Genomic DNA, 14,674 nt, shown 5'->3' with positions numbered 1-14,674 from the left:
GCCCCTGTCACGAGAGCCATGGTGAGCGACAGACAGAGGACTAGGGCACACAGTTCTGATCCTGTCCACCCAATGCAGTGGCCCCGATCCCCACATACACTCCGGGGGCCATTACAGTGGACAGAGTAATGAGCAGGAGGAAGAAAGGGGCTGTGAAGTGAAATTTGCTAAGTCCTGGATCCTCAAAGGCTGAAACCAATAGAAGTTAGGCACCAAAATACCTTTCAGGATGAGTCTGTCAGGTTGGTAATTGCCATAGTGCAGTATGAGAAGTTCCGGATTGATGGGGCCGGAGGGGGGGGTAGATCTAGTGGGGAGGGTGCTGGGAGACCTGGATGCAATTCCTGGCTCTGCCAAAGACTCCCTGTTTAACTTGGGCAAGCCACTTAGTCTCTCTGTGCCTCAGTTTCCCACAAAAAGAATATCGCTGCCCTGCACATGAGTAGTTCCACTGACTTCACTAAGTTCCTTCATATGCTTAAAGTTAGGCACTTGCCTTTAAGTTCCCCGCTGAACCAGGGCTCAGACACGACCTAGGGTGCAATTCTTAACTCTGTGCCACCCTTCTCCTTTAAGACACCCTCACTTGCCCCGCTCTGCTTGACTAGAACCTGCTGCAGCTTCCGCTCAGCCCCAGTGGCCAGAAAACAACTGGCTGAGCTAGTCCTTCCTGGGACGCAGGTAAGAAGAAAATGGGGAAACCCTCGAACGTGCCAGGAGCTGTACAAAGCCAGAACAAAACGACCGTCTAGGAGAGTTCTCTCGCTTCCATTCTCGGGAGAGCTAAGCATGCGGTAGTGATTTAGAGACTTAAAAAAACCAAACAGTTACGTGCCATTCACACCACACATGCCAGTGGCGGATTACCCCACGGGCCAACAGGGCCCATGCGCAACGGCCCCAGCCAATTTGGGGGCCCCGGAAAAATCTCCCCTCGCCATGACTCCAGGATTGGAGGAGCTCTTGCTCTCTGCAGCGGGGGGAGGGAGGCATGGACAGGAGTGAGCGGGGGGCAGGGCTGTGGGGAAAGGGGTGGAATGGAGGCAGGCCATGGGCAAGGGGATGGAACAGGGTGGGGCCATGGGCGGGGCTTCAGGCAGAAGGGGCAGGGCCGCAGGTGGACAGGGTGGGGCAGGGTCATGGTTCCAGCACCAGGACCCCACCCTTGCTCCAGCCCAGGGCCTCAGGAGACCTTAATCCACCTCTGTCTCACACACACACACGCCACACCCACCAGGAATCCCCAAAGCAGAAAGGGAGCTGATGATGAACAGGGAAAAGCTCTGCCCCAGAGTGTGGAACAAAGGACAGAAACCGGCCCCAAACACCAGGCCAGCGTGGGCCTGCTGCTGAGTGCACGAAACGGGATTATTTCTTGGGCACCATGTCCATCTTCCTGCCTGTACACTTGGTGTCACCCACCTGCTGTAGCCCACCTTCGACGCTCTCTGGGGCAAGGACCGTACTGTGTGTTCCTTTATCTGTGTGTACAGCACCTGGCACACTAGGACCCTTGGTGGGCGCCTTTCAGTGCTACTGGAATACAAAGAGCTGCCATCTCCTGGATGGAAGCAGGCTTGCTTGACTGTGTGCCATAGGCCCTGTACTGGTGATGAGTGCATATCACTAGCCCCACTGTACAGAGGAGGAAGCTGAGGCATGGAGACAGGCTATAAGGGAGGTACTGGATAGACAGTGGTAGAAGCCATGCTTAGCTACTCTCAGCCAGAGCTGATTTCAACTAGGAGTCACTCTTTGCAGAGCTCTCTTCACCCCTCAGATGTCAGGCAAGGGAACTGGGGTAATCGATGCCAGCAGCTGAGCAAGGGGGAGTAGGAATTGGGGTCAGCTCTGTGCAAACACTGCTGTGGTCCAGTTTGTCTGGCATCCTGTACCTAACAGTGGCTGGTGCTAGTTGCTCCAGAGGATATCAGAATGCCTCCTCATCTCCCACAACCATGCATTTCCCACGAAACCTCTTCCTGACCCCAGCTGCCGATCAGTTTATGCCCTGATGCATGAGGATGAAGAGCCAATAAACAGATTCTAGACTTGCGGCAGAAACTGACGTACCAAGATTTAAGGGCATGTGCAGAGGGAAAAAACAGGAGCCTTCCCCTTATCCATTCCCGCATCTGTCTTTCAGCTCCCGGAGCCAGAGGGAACAGCACTTCACCGCTCTTTAAACAGCCTTCTTCCACATTATTCATGCCCTGCCGGGACTTCACAGTACAGCTACTTGAAAGCAGAACTTTGCTACCAACATTTTGCTACCCTGCACCGCATGACCAGCCTGGGGGACGACAGGGGACTTTCCAGGCTTGTGGGGATTCTAGAAATAATTTAAGTTGCACTCTTAAAAAACAGGTATCTTTGGAAAGACTTAAAAAATACTTAATTGGCCGAATATTTGTGGTAACTGGCACCAACCCACCAGTAACAGGCAGGGCAGGATACTGGCTGAGCTAAGCAATTAGGAACAGAAAAGGTCACCAAGTCCCACCCCTCCCACTAGGGAAGGGTTAGACAGGAACATTGAGAGACAACAGAACTTTGCATGGTTGCCGTTGCTTTAAAAAACTATCTGGTCACGCTCCGGGCTCCACAACCAGCCAGCAGGGGGCGCAGCATTCTGCTAGCCACGCCCGCACCAGGGTACTTACACGAACATAGAAGTAACAGCTGCAAAGTTACGAAGAGCACGCTCTGGAGGAGAGGTGTGCGGATCCAGGTGTAGCTGGCTACTAGACACGGTGCCAAGAGACAGTGCTCGGGAACATGCGGTGCAGTGCTTGGGTTTTGCAGGACCAATAAAATTTGCCGTGCTCTGCAAACAGCTTCTGGCCGTGGGCTGGCCACCACACACGGTGCTGGGGCAGCGGAAACCAGCCTCGGCCCACATAGAAGGGGCTAGGAATGGTTGGTAAGAGAGGCTGGTGAGCAGCTGCTAAGAGAAGGAGGTAACGAACGCTGGAGAGTGCAAAATACAACATACAACAACAAAATCCTGGCCAGCCGGGGACATAGGCTGCACCCTGTGTGCATCTGGAATGTCACAGCACCACGGGGATAGCACCCTGATCTTACTGGGGATAGCTCAGTGGTTTGAGCATTGGCCTGCTAAACCCAGGGTTGTGAGTTCAATCCTTGAGGGGGCCATTTAGGGATCTGGGGCAAAAATAAGGGACAGTACTTGGTCCCCCTGTGAAGGCAGGGGATTGGACTCAACTCTATGACCTTTCAAGGTCCCTTCCAGTTCTATGAGATCGGTGTATCTCCATATTATCTATTATTACTGCTCCACAACACCCCTATCTCTTCAGCCAAAGGAGACCCTCCACTCGCCATTAGCAGTGCAAGGCCTAGGACACATGCACAAGCAGTTCTGATTCCATCCAGCAGGGGGCAGTGGCGCGCGCATACACACTAACAAACCCAGTTACAGTGCAAACTCACATCCAAGGGCTTTGCTGCTCAGAGCTGCGTGGCAGGCAGCTGGCCTCCTGGGCGTCCCTTCACGTCGGACGGCTTGCCAAGGGCAGCCCTGCCTGGTGGGTCAGACGCCTGCCCTGGGAGTTCTTGCCACATGGCAGGGAAGGGAAGTGGAGGTTTCAGATCGGTGCTTAGTCACAGCCAGAAAGGAAATGACACACAATAGGTGAGGAAACATCCCCTCTTTGCAAGCAGAACCTTTCCTAACTCCAACGCAGGCCACGCGTGCTCACAGAACGCTCTCCAGCGCCCTGACAAGGGGCCCATCGCCATCGGCAGCCCTGCCGGAACAGCCAACGCAGAGCACAGCCAACAGCCCGAAGCAGGGGGTGTGTAACCATGGACAGCTGCCAAATGCAGGAGGAAAATCAGCCCCTTTCCCAATATTCCAGCTGTGACACTCTGCCCCGGCACAGCCCAGAATGCAGCACGCTCCCTCTAGACACGGTCACCAAATCTGGGGGCAAACCTGTATTTGCTACCCTTGGCTCAGTCAATGCCAGGACCCCTTCTGACCCACTGCAAAACAGTGCTGTCGCTTGGCTTCTCTCCCTCACCAACCAGCTTCCTGTGCTCAACGGCCTCCTTTCGGTATCTTTTCAAGCTCTGAGCCTTCCCTGTTATGCATCAGTCGCGAGACCCCCATCAGGGAGCCTCCCTGCACCCTGGAAAGACCAAGGGGCTGGACGCAGGAGACCTTGTCTCTCATCATGGAGACAGTCACGCCCCTCAAGGAGCAACCCTTTAGAGGAGATCTCTTTCTCCTAAGCGCACCTATGATCTTGTACTCTAGGCCATAAATGTCACCTACCTATGTTTCCACACAGCCAGACATCATCCTTATGGTCCACTTTCCTGTCTCCTCTCTCTCTCCTTTTTCTACTCTTCTGCTCCTTTCTCGCTTCTTCCTATATCTTTCTGGCCAGTCAGGTAATTGCATAACTGACCCCCCTCCCACCCCATGTCCACATCCACACCGCCCGAAGAAACATAGAATCATTTGTGGGCAGCTGCAACTGCCTTGCCCACCGGGTTTCTGCCCAGAATCGCCTGCTTTCACACACGGCACTTCTGATCGTCCCAGGAGAGCAGGCAGAGGGAAGCTCTGGTTTGCTGGCAGCTGGTTATTGTTACTGTACCAGGACCCGGACATTCTTGGAAAGCCAGGTAACCAAAAACCATCAAGGCAAATAAATTACATTGAGAAAACAGATTCAAGTTTTCAGTTCTTCCACGCTCTCCGCGCACAGTTCTGCTGGTGCCCCTCAATCCCGACCCGCAGCCCCCTGCTCTCCAAGCCCTGGGCTCCCCCCTCCCCAAGATCTGCCAGTGCCCCTCACTCCTGATCCGCAGCCCCCTGCTATCCCAGCTCTGGGCTCCCCCCACTCCCCACTGCTTTGCCTGTGCCCCTCAATCCCGACCCGCAGCCCCTGCTATGCCAGCTGTGGGCGCTCCACACATTGCTCTGCCAACAACTCCGTCCCAACTTGTAACCTCAGTTCCAGCCCTGAAACTCTGGGGATAAGCTACCAGTACCCCTAAACTGTGGGTTTTCCTTTGTGGGAGGGTTCAGTGTAAATGGGGCCAGGAATGATCCTCAAGCCCTTTCCCCTCGTGACCTGGCATCTGCTCTGCATGGTGCTGCTCAGTGAGCAGTTGGGTTTCCTGGTTGAAGCAGAGTGTTAACCCCAAGCCCTCAGAGAGATTTCTGACTGTCGTTGGGAGCCAGCCAAAGTTTGCTCAGCGCTTTGGAAATGTAAAGTGCTCGGTGAGTGCCGGGTAAGATTACTGCCGAGATTAACAAGAATTGACCTAGACAGTAAATATTGGCAGAGCCACAGGCAGCCAATAGCATCATGCCCAGAGTTTCCGCACTCACAGGTTTGAATCTCGGCACGTTAGACTTGGCCCCTCAGCCTTCCCAGGGAACAGAGTCAGTGCACAGACGCTATCGAGACCATGGGTCAGGAGCTGGAGTCAGGCTCCAGCAACCTACAGGAGTGCAGCTGACCTGGAGTCGGCTGCCTGACTGGTGGGAACCGTGCCCCGCAGCAGCAGTTTGGGGGCTGCTCAGAGCATTCGCCCATGGCTGCGATAGGACCTGTTCCTCCGGGTTGCCAGTCCCCTCCTCCCTTGCCTTGCCTCACTGCAGGCGAGGGTAACCTGCTCTGAGTCTCTGCTCCGATGTCTGCCTCCGGCTCCAGACCCGGTCACCAACTCCTGCTCTAACCCCTGGGCATGACCACCATGTCCTGGTCTCCGACACCATGGCAGGTTTTGTAAGAGTGAGGAGTTACTCCAGTGGCCCTGGAATCCTGCCAACGGGGCTCAGGCCAGGCTGACTCAGTAGGGCAGGATCCGCTTGCTGACTCCATCCTCCCTGGCTGGAATCGGGTGCAGCTGCAAGATTAACTGCCCAGGCAGCACCTGGAGGAGCAGCCAGGGAGCAGGGACTGATCAGACAGGCAGCTCAGCTGGGCAGGAACAGGAGGGGCCTGTATAAAGCCCAGGCACTGTAGGAAGGAGCAACAGGTTCTTGCAGGAAAGCAGGCCACAGCTGCAGATACGGGGTCCCCAGGCTGGCACCCGGAGCAGTGGGTGGGCCTGGGTTCCCCTGCTGGCCGCTGGGGAAGTGGCACCGGCTGGGCAGTGAGCACGAAGATTGCCAGAGTCCATGTGTCAAGAGAGACTTTGGTACCCCCAGAAGGGGAAGCGCGCAGTGACCTGGCCGGAGGGGCCAAGGCACGAAGAGGGACCACAGGGGGTTGAGGTGCAGAGGGCAGGAGGGATGCTGCCAGAGGCGGGCGCAATGCCTGGCCAAAGCTAATCCCCAGAGCAACCAGGAGGCAGCGAGTGGACCCAGTGACAACGGGGCACATTTGGAGGCCAGCTGAAGGTGCGCATGCTCCAAGCATGGCCTGGGGGAATGGCTCTAGTCACCGGGCCGTACAGATACAGACCGCTCTTTCTCGAGGGGCAGGACATCCTGCTGATCACGGAAACCTGACGGCAGCGTCCCCACCGGCACACGCTCAGCGTCCCATCAAACGCACTGGCAAGTCCTGCGGCCGAGCCCATGGACATCACTCTGCAGCCATTCTTCTTAGGCCACGTCTCCAACACAAAATTGCATCAACCCCACGTATGTCGGCACGCAGCCCTGGAGGTTATTCCATCGCTTGTGCGGGTCCCCACACGGCTCCTTGTGGCGGGGTGCGCGCCCCCACCCGGAGCGCAGTTCTGAGTTTACTGTCAGCGTGGGGCATCGGGGGACGGCCCCTGAAAGCCAGTAACGGTCGAGGTAAGCAGCATAGGGTCTACACTGACATGGGGAAAAAATATTCCTCCGAGCCAGTCAGCAAGCAGAGATTTGCATATTGCTATCTGATTGGCTGAGAGGTGGCCAATACTTTTGCTCTGGATGAGCTGCAAGTACCCGAGTTTGATGGCTCTTCCTCCCACTAGGGCAGCTTCCCTCCCGTGCTTCCCCCGCCTATCTGAAGTCCTGCTCTCTCCCTGCCTTTCTTCCCCCTGGGCAATTTAAGCCTCTGCTTGTTTCATCACATCTAGGTCTCAGAACCCGGCCAGTGACATCACATAGGTTGCTACAGCAGCAACCACGGATGTGACGGGCGGACGGGTGAAGCAACTGGCGTGTGAGTAAAGAGCCGGGAGCCCCACATTTGCAAGCTGGGTCTTTCTCTGAGAGGCCAAGCCCCGCGGGAAACGAAATCCCAAGCGCTCCCTGGAGATCTGTCTCATTGCAGAAACCGGGTAAGGAAACAAAACCATCGCTCCAAAAGTGAATTGGTTCCATCTACAAGGTGCATGGTGGAGAAATGCCTGCCCGCTTACCTGTACACCATCACTCCTACCCCATCTGGGTCTCCAGCAAGCAGGGCTCAGGTATCAGACCTGCTGCTGCTCCAGTCCTGGGGGCTCCCCCACCACAGATGTGCTGATGCCTTGGGCCTCCTCTGGCCACGCCCCTCAATCCAGATCCTTGTTCCTGCAGGCCTGAGCCCCCAGCCACCCTCTGCCAATGCACCTGAACCCAACTGGGCCCACAGACATCTGTGGCTGCCCAATTCCTCTTGACAGGGACCTCCGGCGACCTCCCTTCATTCAGAACGTCTCCCTTTGCATGTGGAAGGCCTTGATTTTCCGTTCTGAGCACCTGCCCACCTCCTACATTTGACAACAGGCAAATTAAGAACAAAGAAAGCAAGAGCCACAGAATATGTCAGCAAAGTGACTCAACCCCCAGCTCGCCCCATGTCCACACACAGACATGCAGCAGGCTGGGGGGCAGGGGGAGGGGAGGGTCCTGAGCTTTCCAGGAGGCTGTTTCCCTCCCAACTGCATCACCTGAGTGGGATTTGAACCCTGGCCTTCAGAGATGGTGCATAAAAGACAAACAATAAGACCCAGTCCCCGCCTCCAAGATCCTACGCAGCAGAGCTACCATCACGCCATCCCCGGGCAATGCTCTGGAACTGCTCCCTACAAAGCCAGGCAGGACTCTGGGGGAGTCTCCTCTCCGGGAGCAGACTGTCTGCAGGACACACAGCTCAGACCCAGGAAGGTGGAAGCCGGGTGACCTCAGAGCATTCAGCATCATCTGCCCCTCCGTGCGCTTCCCACAGCTAGTCTGCCCTGGTGGGGCTCCTGGGGAAGCCCGTGGGCCCTGCACCCCAGTTCCGCAGTCAGACGTGACTCTCAGCCAGTCAGTAAAACAGAAGGTTTATTAGACAACAGGAACACGGTCTAAAACAGAGCTTGTAGGTACAGAGAACAGGACCCTCAGTCAGGTCCATCTTGGGGGGCAGGGAGCCCAGAGCACCATCTGGGCCTCCCTCCATTTCCCCAGCCAGCTCTCAACTGAAACTCTCCCGCCCCTCCTCTGGCCTCTGTTTGTCTCTTTCCCAGGCCAGGAGGCCACCTGGTCTCTTTGTTCTCCAACACCTTCAGTTGGCACCTTTGCAGAGGAGAGGCCCAGGCCATCAGTGGCCAGGAGACAGGGTGTCGGCCATTCTCTGTCAGACACCATCACACTGGCCCTCTAGGGCTCTGCAACAATCACACCCTCTTATCCCACCACCTAGATACTTAAGAAATACCTAGGGGAAACTGAGGCACCCATACAGTATTCAGAGAAAACATTAAGAACATTCGCACTTCATCACAGCCATGCAGTGCAAGTGCACGGGCCCCTGGTAAGAGCGTGGAGGAGAAGAACCCAGGGATGACTGGCGAAGGAAGAAGGTTTGAGGGAGGGACACCAGGAAAGAGGAAAGCAAGTGAGTGGAAAAGAGGGGAGAGATACAGCAGAGACAGGGCTCTGTAGGGCCTTGGCCAGAGCTCAGATGTGCTGAGATGGAAGGCTAAGCTTGCAAAGGCTTTCTGCCATCCAGCCCCAGGCTGATCCCCAGGTGATATCAGGAACTGCCCCATTACATGGTATTGCCAATGAGACATCTCATAGGGACTTCAACTCTGAAGTGGCAGGCACTGGCCCTTGCTAGAGACACGATATTCAGCTCTACGGACCCATGTTCTGATCTAGGCTGGCAAATTGTATGTTCCTGAGAATAGGACTAAGGAAAAAAAAAATAGACAAGAGAGAATCTCCCTGCAATGCCGATTCAGAGAGCCTGTCCTCCCATGCAAACCAGCTCACTCTCTACCGCCATTCTGTCGGAGAAGGCATCAGGCAAAAATTCCCTTTGAGGCTCTATTCACAAAGGTGGGTGGTGATTTCTCAACCTCCCAGCTGGCCAGCATCCCTGTTACCGTATGAAATTCATACAGTCATCCTGTTCATGCTGACAAAGATTAATGCTGCTGGAATTTATTGGAAGCCCCTTTGATTCTTTCTGTAAACGAACATCTCATGCACATCTTCATGATCACTCTCAGTTTAAACCACACCCGCTACTTCATTTAGGTCTAGCCCAGTAACCTCAAACGGAACATCAAATTTAACACGCCTTGGCTAGTTTAAGAGATCATAGAATCATAGGAGTGGAAGAGACCTCGAGAGGTCATCTAGTCCAGTCCCCCACGCTCATGGCAGGAGTGGGTATTATCTACTATTTGTCTTTTTCCAAAACTAAATGATCCCAATCTTTTCAGGCTCTTCCCCGTGTGGAAACCCATGGAAATGAGCCCCAGATCATTTTAATCACGTTGCTCGGAGGTGGCTGCGCGGGGACCATTTAATGTGAGGAAAGGGCAGACTGGCTGAAACCGCAGTAAGCAGAACCCAGGAAAATATTTGTGTGCCTCACTCATTTTTCACAGGCAGTTTAGCCTCTCCAGGCCAGATTTTTGTTCTGTGTTTGTACATAAACTAGCACAATGTGGTCCTGCTCCCAGAGGGGGATCCCTAGGCATTCTCAAAATACAGCCATAAGAATAAAAAGAAAAGGAGGACTTGTGGCACTTTAGAGACTAACCAATTTATTTGAGCATAACCTTTCGTGAGCTACAGCTCACTTCATTGGATGCATAGAAGGCACTCCATCAGAAATGGGAATTCTCTGGAAGTTAGTTAATTTAAAAAACGCTACATTTCTTTTCAGCAAGGGAAACACCAAGCGACTGATTGACTGTAAAGAGGAACAGCAAAACTGACTCTACAGAGCCCTGTAAAATGCCACATGACAAAGCGCAAAGACAGAGATTTGCTTTTCTGCGAACGTCTCTCAGGTTTCCTAGTCTTATGTGCTACTTTTAACTATCGTAGGTCCAACATTTTCAGATAGATCCGATTTTCAAGACGACTGTGTCCCTTTACATTATTTCTTAAAGGAGGTGGAAGGCGGAGAAACCGACTTCATTAACTCCAGACTCTTGAGTTTTATCTCAATCCTTAAACCTTGATTCTGACCTGACCACAGTCTGTAGCTGGGTGACATGGTAACAGGTTCTTATTTACAACCCCTTCTCCCACCTGTTAATTAAACATGAACAATGATCTTACAAGAACAGACAGTTCCCACACAGCTCTGCTCCCGGTCTGAGCCGCAATTAACCATTCATAACCACATTGTTCTAGTCGGTAACAGTGCTGCAGACACCAGGTCGAGATAAAAAATACAACATCCACTACACCACTATCAATTCCTGCCTGGATGTTTCCCACTAGCGGACACCTTCATAAAGTTAATGTGCAAAAGACAAGCGGACTTACCTAAGGTAGTTCACAGAACGGAAAGAGAGAAGAGGCGGCCCAAGACTTCTTGGAAGCCCATGGAGGTCTGGCTTTGAATTCGATGTTAGAGAGGGGAATTTGAAATTCGGGTTGGGGTTTTTTCTAACTTCAGTATCTGAAATAAAAATGAGAGAGACACTTCCTCAAATCATCAGAAATAGACATGGGTTTTCAGCTACCAAGCGTGAAAACTCCATAACTTTGGGAGGAGGAGTATAAACAGCCTAGCCATGTCCGTAACAACCCCCTTCATTTCCCCTCTTATTTGTACCGCAAGTAACCCCCGGAGACCTCAATCAGGGCCCCACCATGGTAGGTGCTGGACAGACCACATGTCTTGCCTTGTCTTGGAAATCTTGCAGTACGAGAAGCTCGGTTAAAAGGAAGGAATTCATATGCAAGCAACCAAACCCCAGGCAGGCAAGAGTGACACCCAGCTTAGGTTGCAGTACTTAAGTCTCTCACTTTCCCATAGGTCTGTGCCTGTGACTCAACAGTATCTAAATACCTAGGTAGAGAGAGGGAACTCGGATTAGCTGTTTTGCAGATGACTTCAGACCTTTGTAATAAAAACACATGTACATTTCAGAACCCCGGGAGACAATCCCAGCTCCCAGGGAATCTATAGTGTAATCTCTGGGAGCAATGAAACCTTAACAGCAGCTGTCAATTAATACTGGCTCTCCTAGGCAATATTATCCGAGGGAGAATTGTCCAGGAGAGCCTTGTAGGATTGGTCCCTAAAGTTTTGCAGGACTATATACGCTATCCTGGGCAATTATATTATGGTCACATTTTTCAGAGTTGGGTGTCTATATTTAGACAACTAAATCCACACTTAAGCAATTAAATAAGTGTCCTTATTCTGTGTCTGGCTAGAAGCACCCAAGTTTGAACACTTACATCCACACACAGGTCCCTGTTTAGTGTGTGACTCAGGTCCTCCTGCCCCTTTCTGCTGCAACAGCCTGGCTTCCCCCACCCTCCAGCTGCTATTCTGGGCTAGGTTTTTGAAAGGAACAGAGAAGCATGCTGTTAAAATGACAAATTCAGCATTCTGAACCAGCTTCTACTGTGCCACCCTGCCTGGGTCATTGTGTTTGTCATTACAGCCTTGCTTAAGGAGGGGAACTCCCCTTTCACCTTCTAGCACCTGTATTCAAGGGATGAGTTTATTATTACAAGGAGAACTGGGCTCTGGGAGGGATGACCAGTTAACCCTGCTGCAACTCGTCCAGAAGCATGGTGAGCCATCTAGGCCGGTATGCTGCCTTTGGCAATGGCCAGGGCCTGTTGCTTTGGAGAAAGGTAAACACCACCACCACCATCTCTGTGAAGCTGCCATTGATAGGAAAAAAACTATCCTGAAGTTCTAGAGACGACAGGTGGGCAGGCCTATGACATTCAATCCAGCCACCGTCAGCCAGTGCAGGATTGGGTGGGGGTTATACGATCAACGACTGTGCTTTTGTTGAGTTTCCCCCATATTCATCCTAATTGTCTCTTTTTTAAAGGGAGGCTCGCGAACTAAAGGTCACATTTGCATTGGTTTGTTTTTGTTTGTTTTTTTTTTTTAAGAAATCTCATCTCCTTGTTCCTAACAAACCCCTCAATTGTTGGCACTGAGAGAATTTTTAAAAGTTGTTATTCGTTTCCAATTTGTTCGCCTTGGCCCAGCAAATCCCACTCGTCTATTTCCTGTTTGTTTAGAATTCAGTGCCACAAACTGCCTCTCTCGGACTGTGGCGGTTGAATACAATCCTGGCAGGGGAAGGTTAAAAGCCACATTGTGTGATGGGTTTTCCTAATTTTGTCTTCATTGCAGCATTGAAAACTCCTTTGACAAACTGTCAATAAAACCTACACTGTCTGCCAGGGTCTTTATTAATTTAATCCTGCTTCTCCTAGGTATTTGCCAGCGGATTGCCCACTACCTATGTGTCACTGAGCCAAGAAAAATAGCTTAACATGGGGAAAAAATGTTCCTCTGTGGGGAATTGGGGAAGGTGGGAACATGGCACACAGAGGAATAGGCACAAGGGGGAATAACCCAATTAAAGCTCTTGCATTGATTGTGAGAAGTAAACCCTCTAACAGCGCAGTCTCCTGCTACTCTCCCCACTCCCTCTCTTCATCTAGCATGGGACCCTTCTGGGCCCATCTCCACGGCAGGTCCTGCTCTCCGGAGCAGCCTGCTAGGTCTGTGCCGCACGCCAATGGCAGCAGGAAACTTTTGGTCTTTATTCCCCACCTGCCGTTTTGGGGAAGGGGGGGCTTCCTTTAATTTGTACACAAGGGGTTTGTGTGTAGACACAACTCTGGAGAGACAGAGAGAGAGAACGAGAGCACAACCCTGCGGGGGGGGGGGGAGTGTACACACACACACACAACTCTGCAGGGAGAGAGCACGTGTGCGCGCTTGTGTGCCCACACACGACTCAGGAGAGCAGAGTGCGTTATCTCAGTGAGGAAGAAGCAGGACAGGGAGGAGAAGTGAGCCCATCTGGGAGGTTTGTGTTTCCAGCACTCAGAGATAAACCCGCTTGTGCCGCACCTCACTTGGATCAGCTTGAAAAAACAATATCGGCTGGATCAAGAGCTCTGCGCTAATGACACCAGGGGGTGGGGGCAGAGCAGCTCCTGGGGGCAGGGGGCTGCCTCAGCTCCCACCAGCCCCTCAGCTGGGGACCCACCAGCTTTCAGTTTCTCTCTCTCCCACGGGGTTGGGGTCCCGGTCCAGGAAACTTTTCACCACAATAAATAGAGGCGCCATTCCCCGGGCACTTGTGCCAGCCCCCCACCTGTTCGCGCTGACCCTGGACACATGAGGAGCTGGCATAGGGAGGGGCTGACCCTGGGCAGGGGCTGGCACGGGACAGGGACTCAGGGGCTCCCCCAGCAAGGGAGGGGCGCTGGGGCCGGCACAGGACAGGGGAGGGGCGCTGGGGCACTTGGGGGTGGGAGTCAAGGGTCCCCGGGGCGGGGAGGGGGGTTCAGAGCCCGGGGAGGAGGGGACCGCGACTCACCCTGCGCCGGGAGGCTCCTGGACCCTCCTGCCGGGCTGCTCCCCTCGCTGCCCGGGGGCCGCTGTCAGCCGGGCCGGGCTCCTCACTTCGGCAGCAGCGGCCCAGCACTTCCGCATGGCGGGGCCGCCGCCCCCGCCGCTCAGCCGCACCCCCTGCCGGGGCGTCCCAGGGGCCAGCCCCGCCTCGCCGCCCGGGAGCCCCGCACCCGCCCAGGGCCAGCCCCGCCTCGCCGCCCGGGAGCCCCGCACCCGCCCAGGGCCAGCCCCTCACCTGCCTGGGGAGCCGCTCACCCGGGCCAGCCCCTCACCTGCCTGGGGAGCCCCTCACCCGGGCCAGCCTCTCTCCTGCCTGGGGAGCCGCTCACCTGGGCCAGCCTCTCTCCTGCCTGGGGAGCCGCTCACCCGGGCCAGCCCCTCACCCGCCTGGGGAGCCGCTCACCTGCCTGGGTAGCCCCTCACCTGCCTGGGGAGCCGCTCACCCGGGCCAGCCGCTCACCTGCCTGGGGAGCCGCTCACCTGCCTGGGGAGCCCCTCACCCAGGCCAGCCCCTCACCCGCCTCGGGAGCCGCTCACCTGGGCCAGCCTCTCTCCCTAGGTATCCTGCCCTGTGCCACCTGTTGATCTATCCAGAGATCTATGCCAGCCCCTCACCTCCCCAGTACGGTTGAGTTGGACTGACTGAGACATGAGTTTCACCTGGGTGGGGGAGCTATTGCCCCGCATGGGCAGCCCATCCACTCCAGCCCTTCATTCAGGATGAAGCTTCTCTTGTCAAACTTAGTGTGTGCCTGGGAACCCTTGCCAGCCCTCCTCTTCCCTGGAGAAAATGGCTTCCCTTGGCCAGCTGTTGACTGGCCTCTTCTAGGTACTTTCATCCAAGCTCCGTCCCAAGTGGAAACCTTGGTGTGGCTCATTGGCATCACACTCTTGTTAGTAAACCC

General features: G+C 54.2%; 1 protein-coding gene across 1 annotated transcript in view; it reads right to left on the bottom strand.

Annotated features, from left to right (window-relative positions):
- Positions 1-13,860, bottom strand: part of IRF5 (interferon regulatory factor 5) — a 37,577-nt gene extending 23,717 nt beyond the window's left edge. The window contains exons 1-2 of the mRNA XM_077837640.1: positions 13,735-13,860; positions 10,688-10,823 (exon numbers count right to left, since the gene is read on the bottom strand). The gene's annotated coding sequence lies outside the window, so the exon portion shown is untranslated. The remainder of the gene's footprint in view (positions 1-10,687; positions 10,824-13,734) is intronic.
- Between the last annotated feature and the right edge of the window lie 814 nt (positions 13,861-14,674).

Source organism: Eretmochelys imbricata, chromosome 1 (assembly GCF_965152235.1).
Source record: "Eretmochelys imbricata isolate rEreImb1 chromosome 1, rEreImb1.hap1, whole genome shotgun sequence".
Lineage (NCBI taxonomy): Eukaryota > Metazoa > Chordata > Testudines > Cheloniidae > Eretmochelys > Eretmochelys imbricata.
Note: the sequence above shows the minus strand (reverse complement) of the source record. Positions and strands in the feature narration are given on the sequence as shown.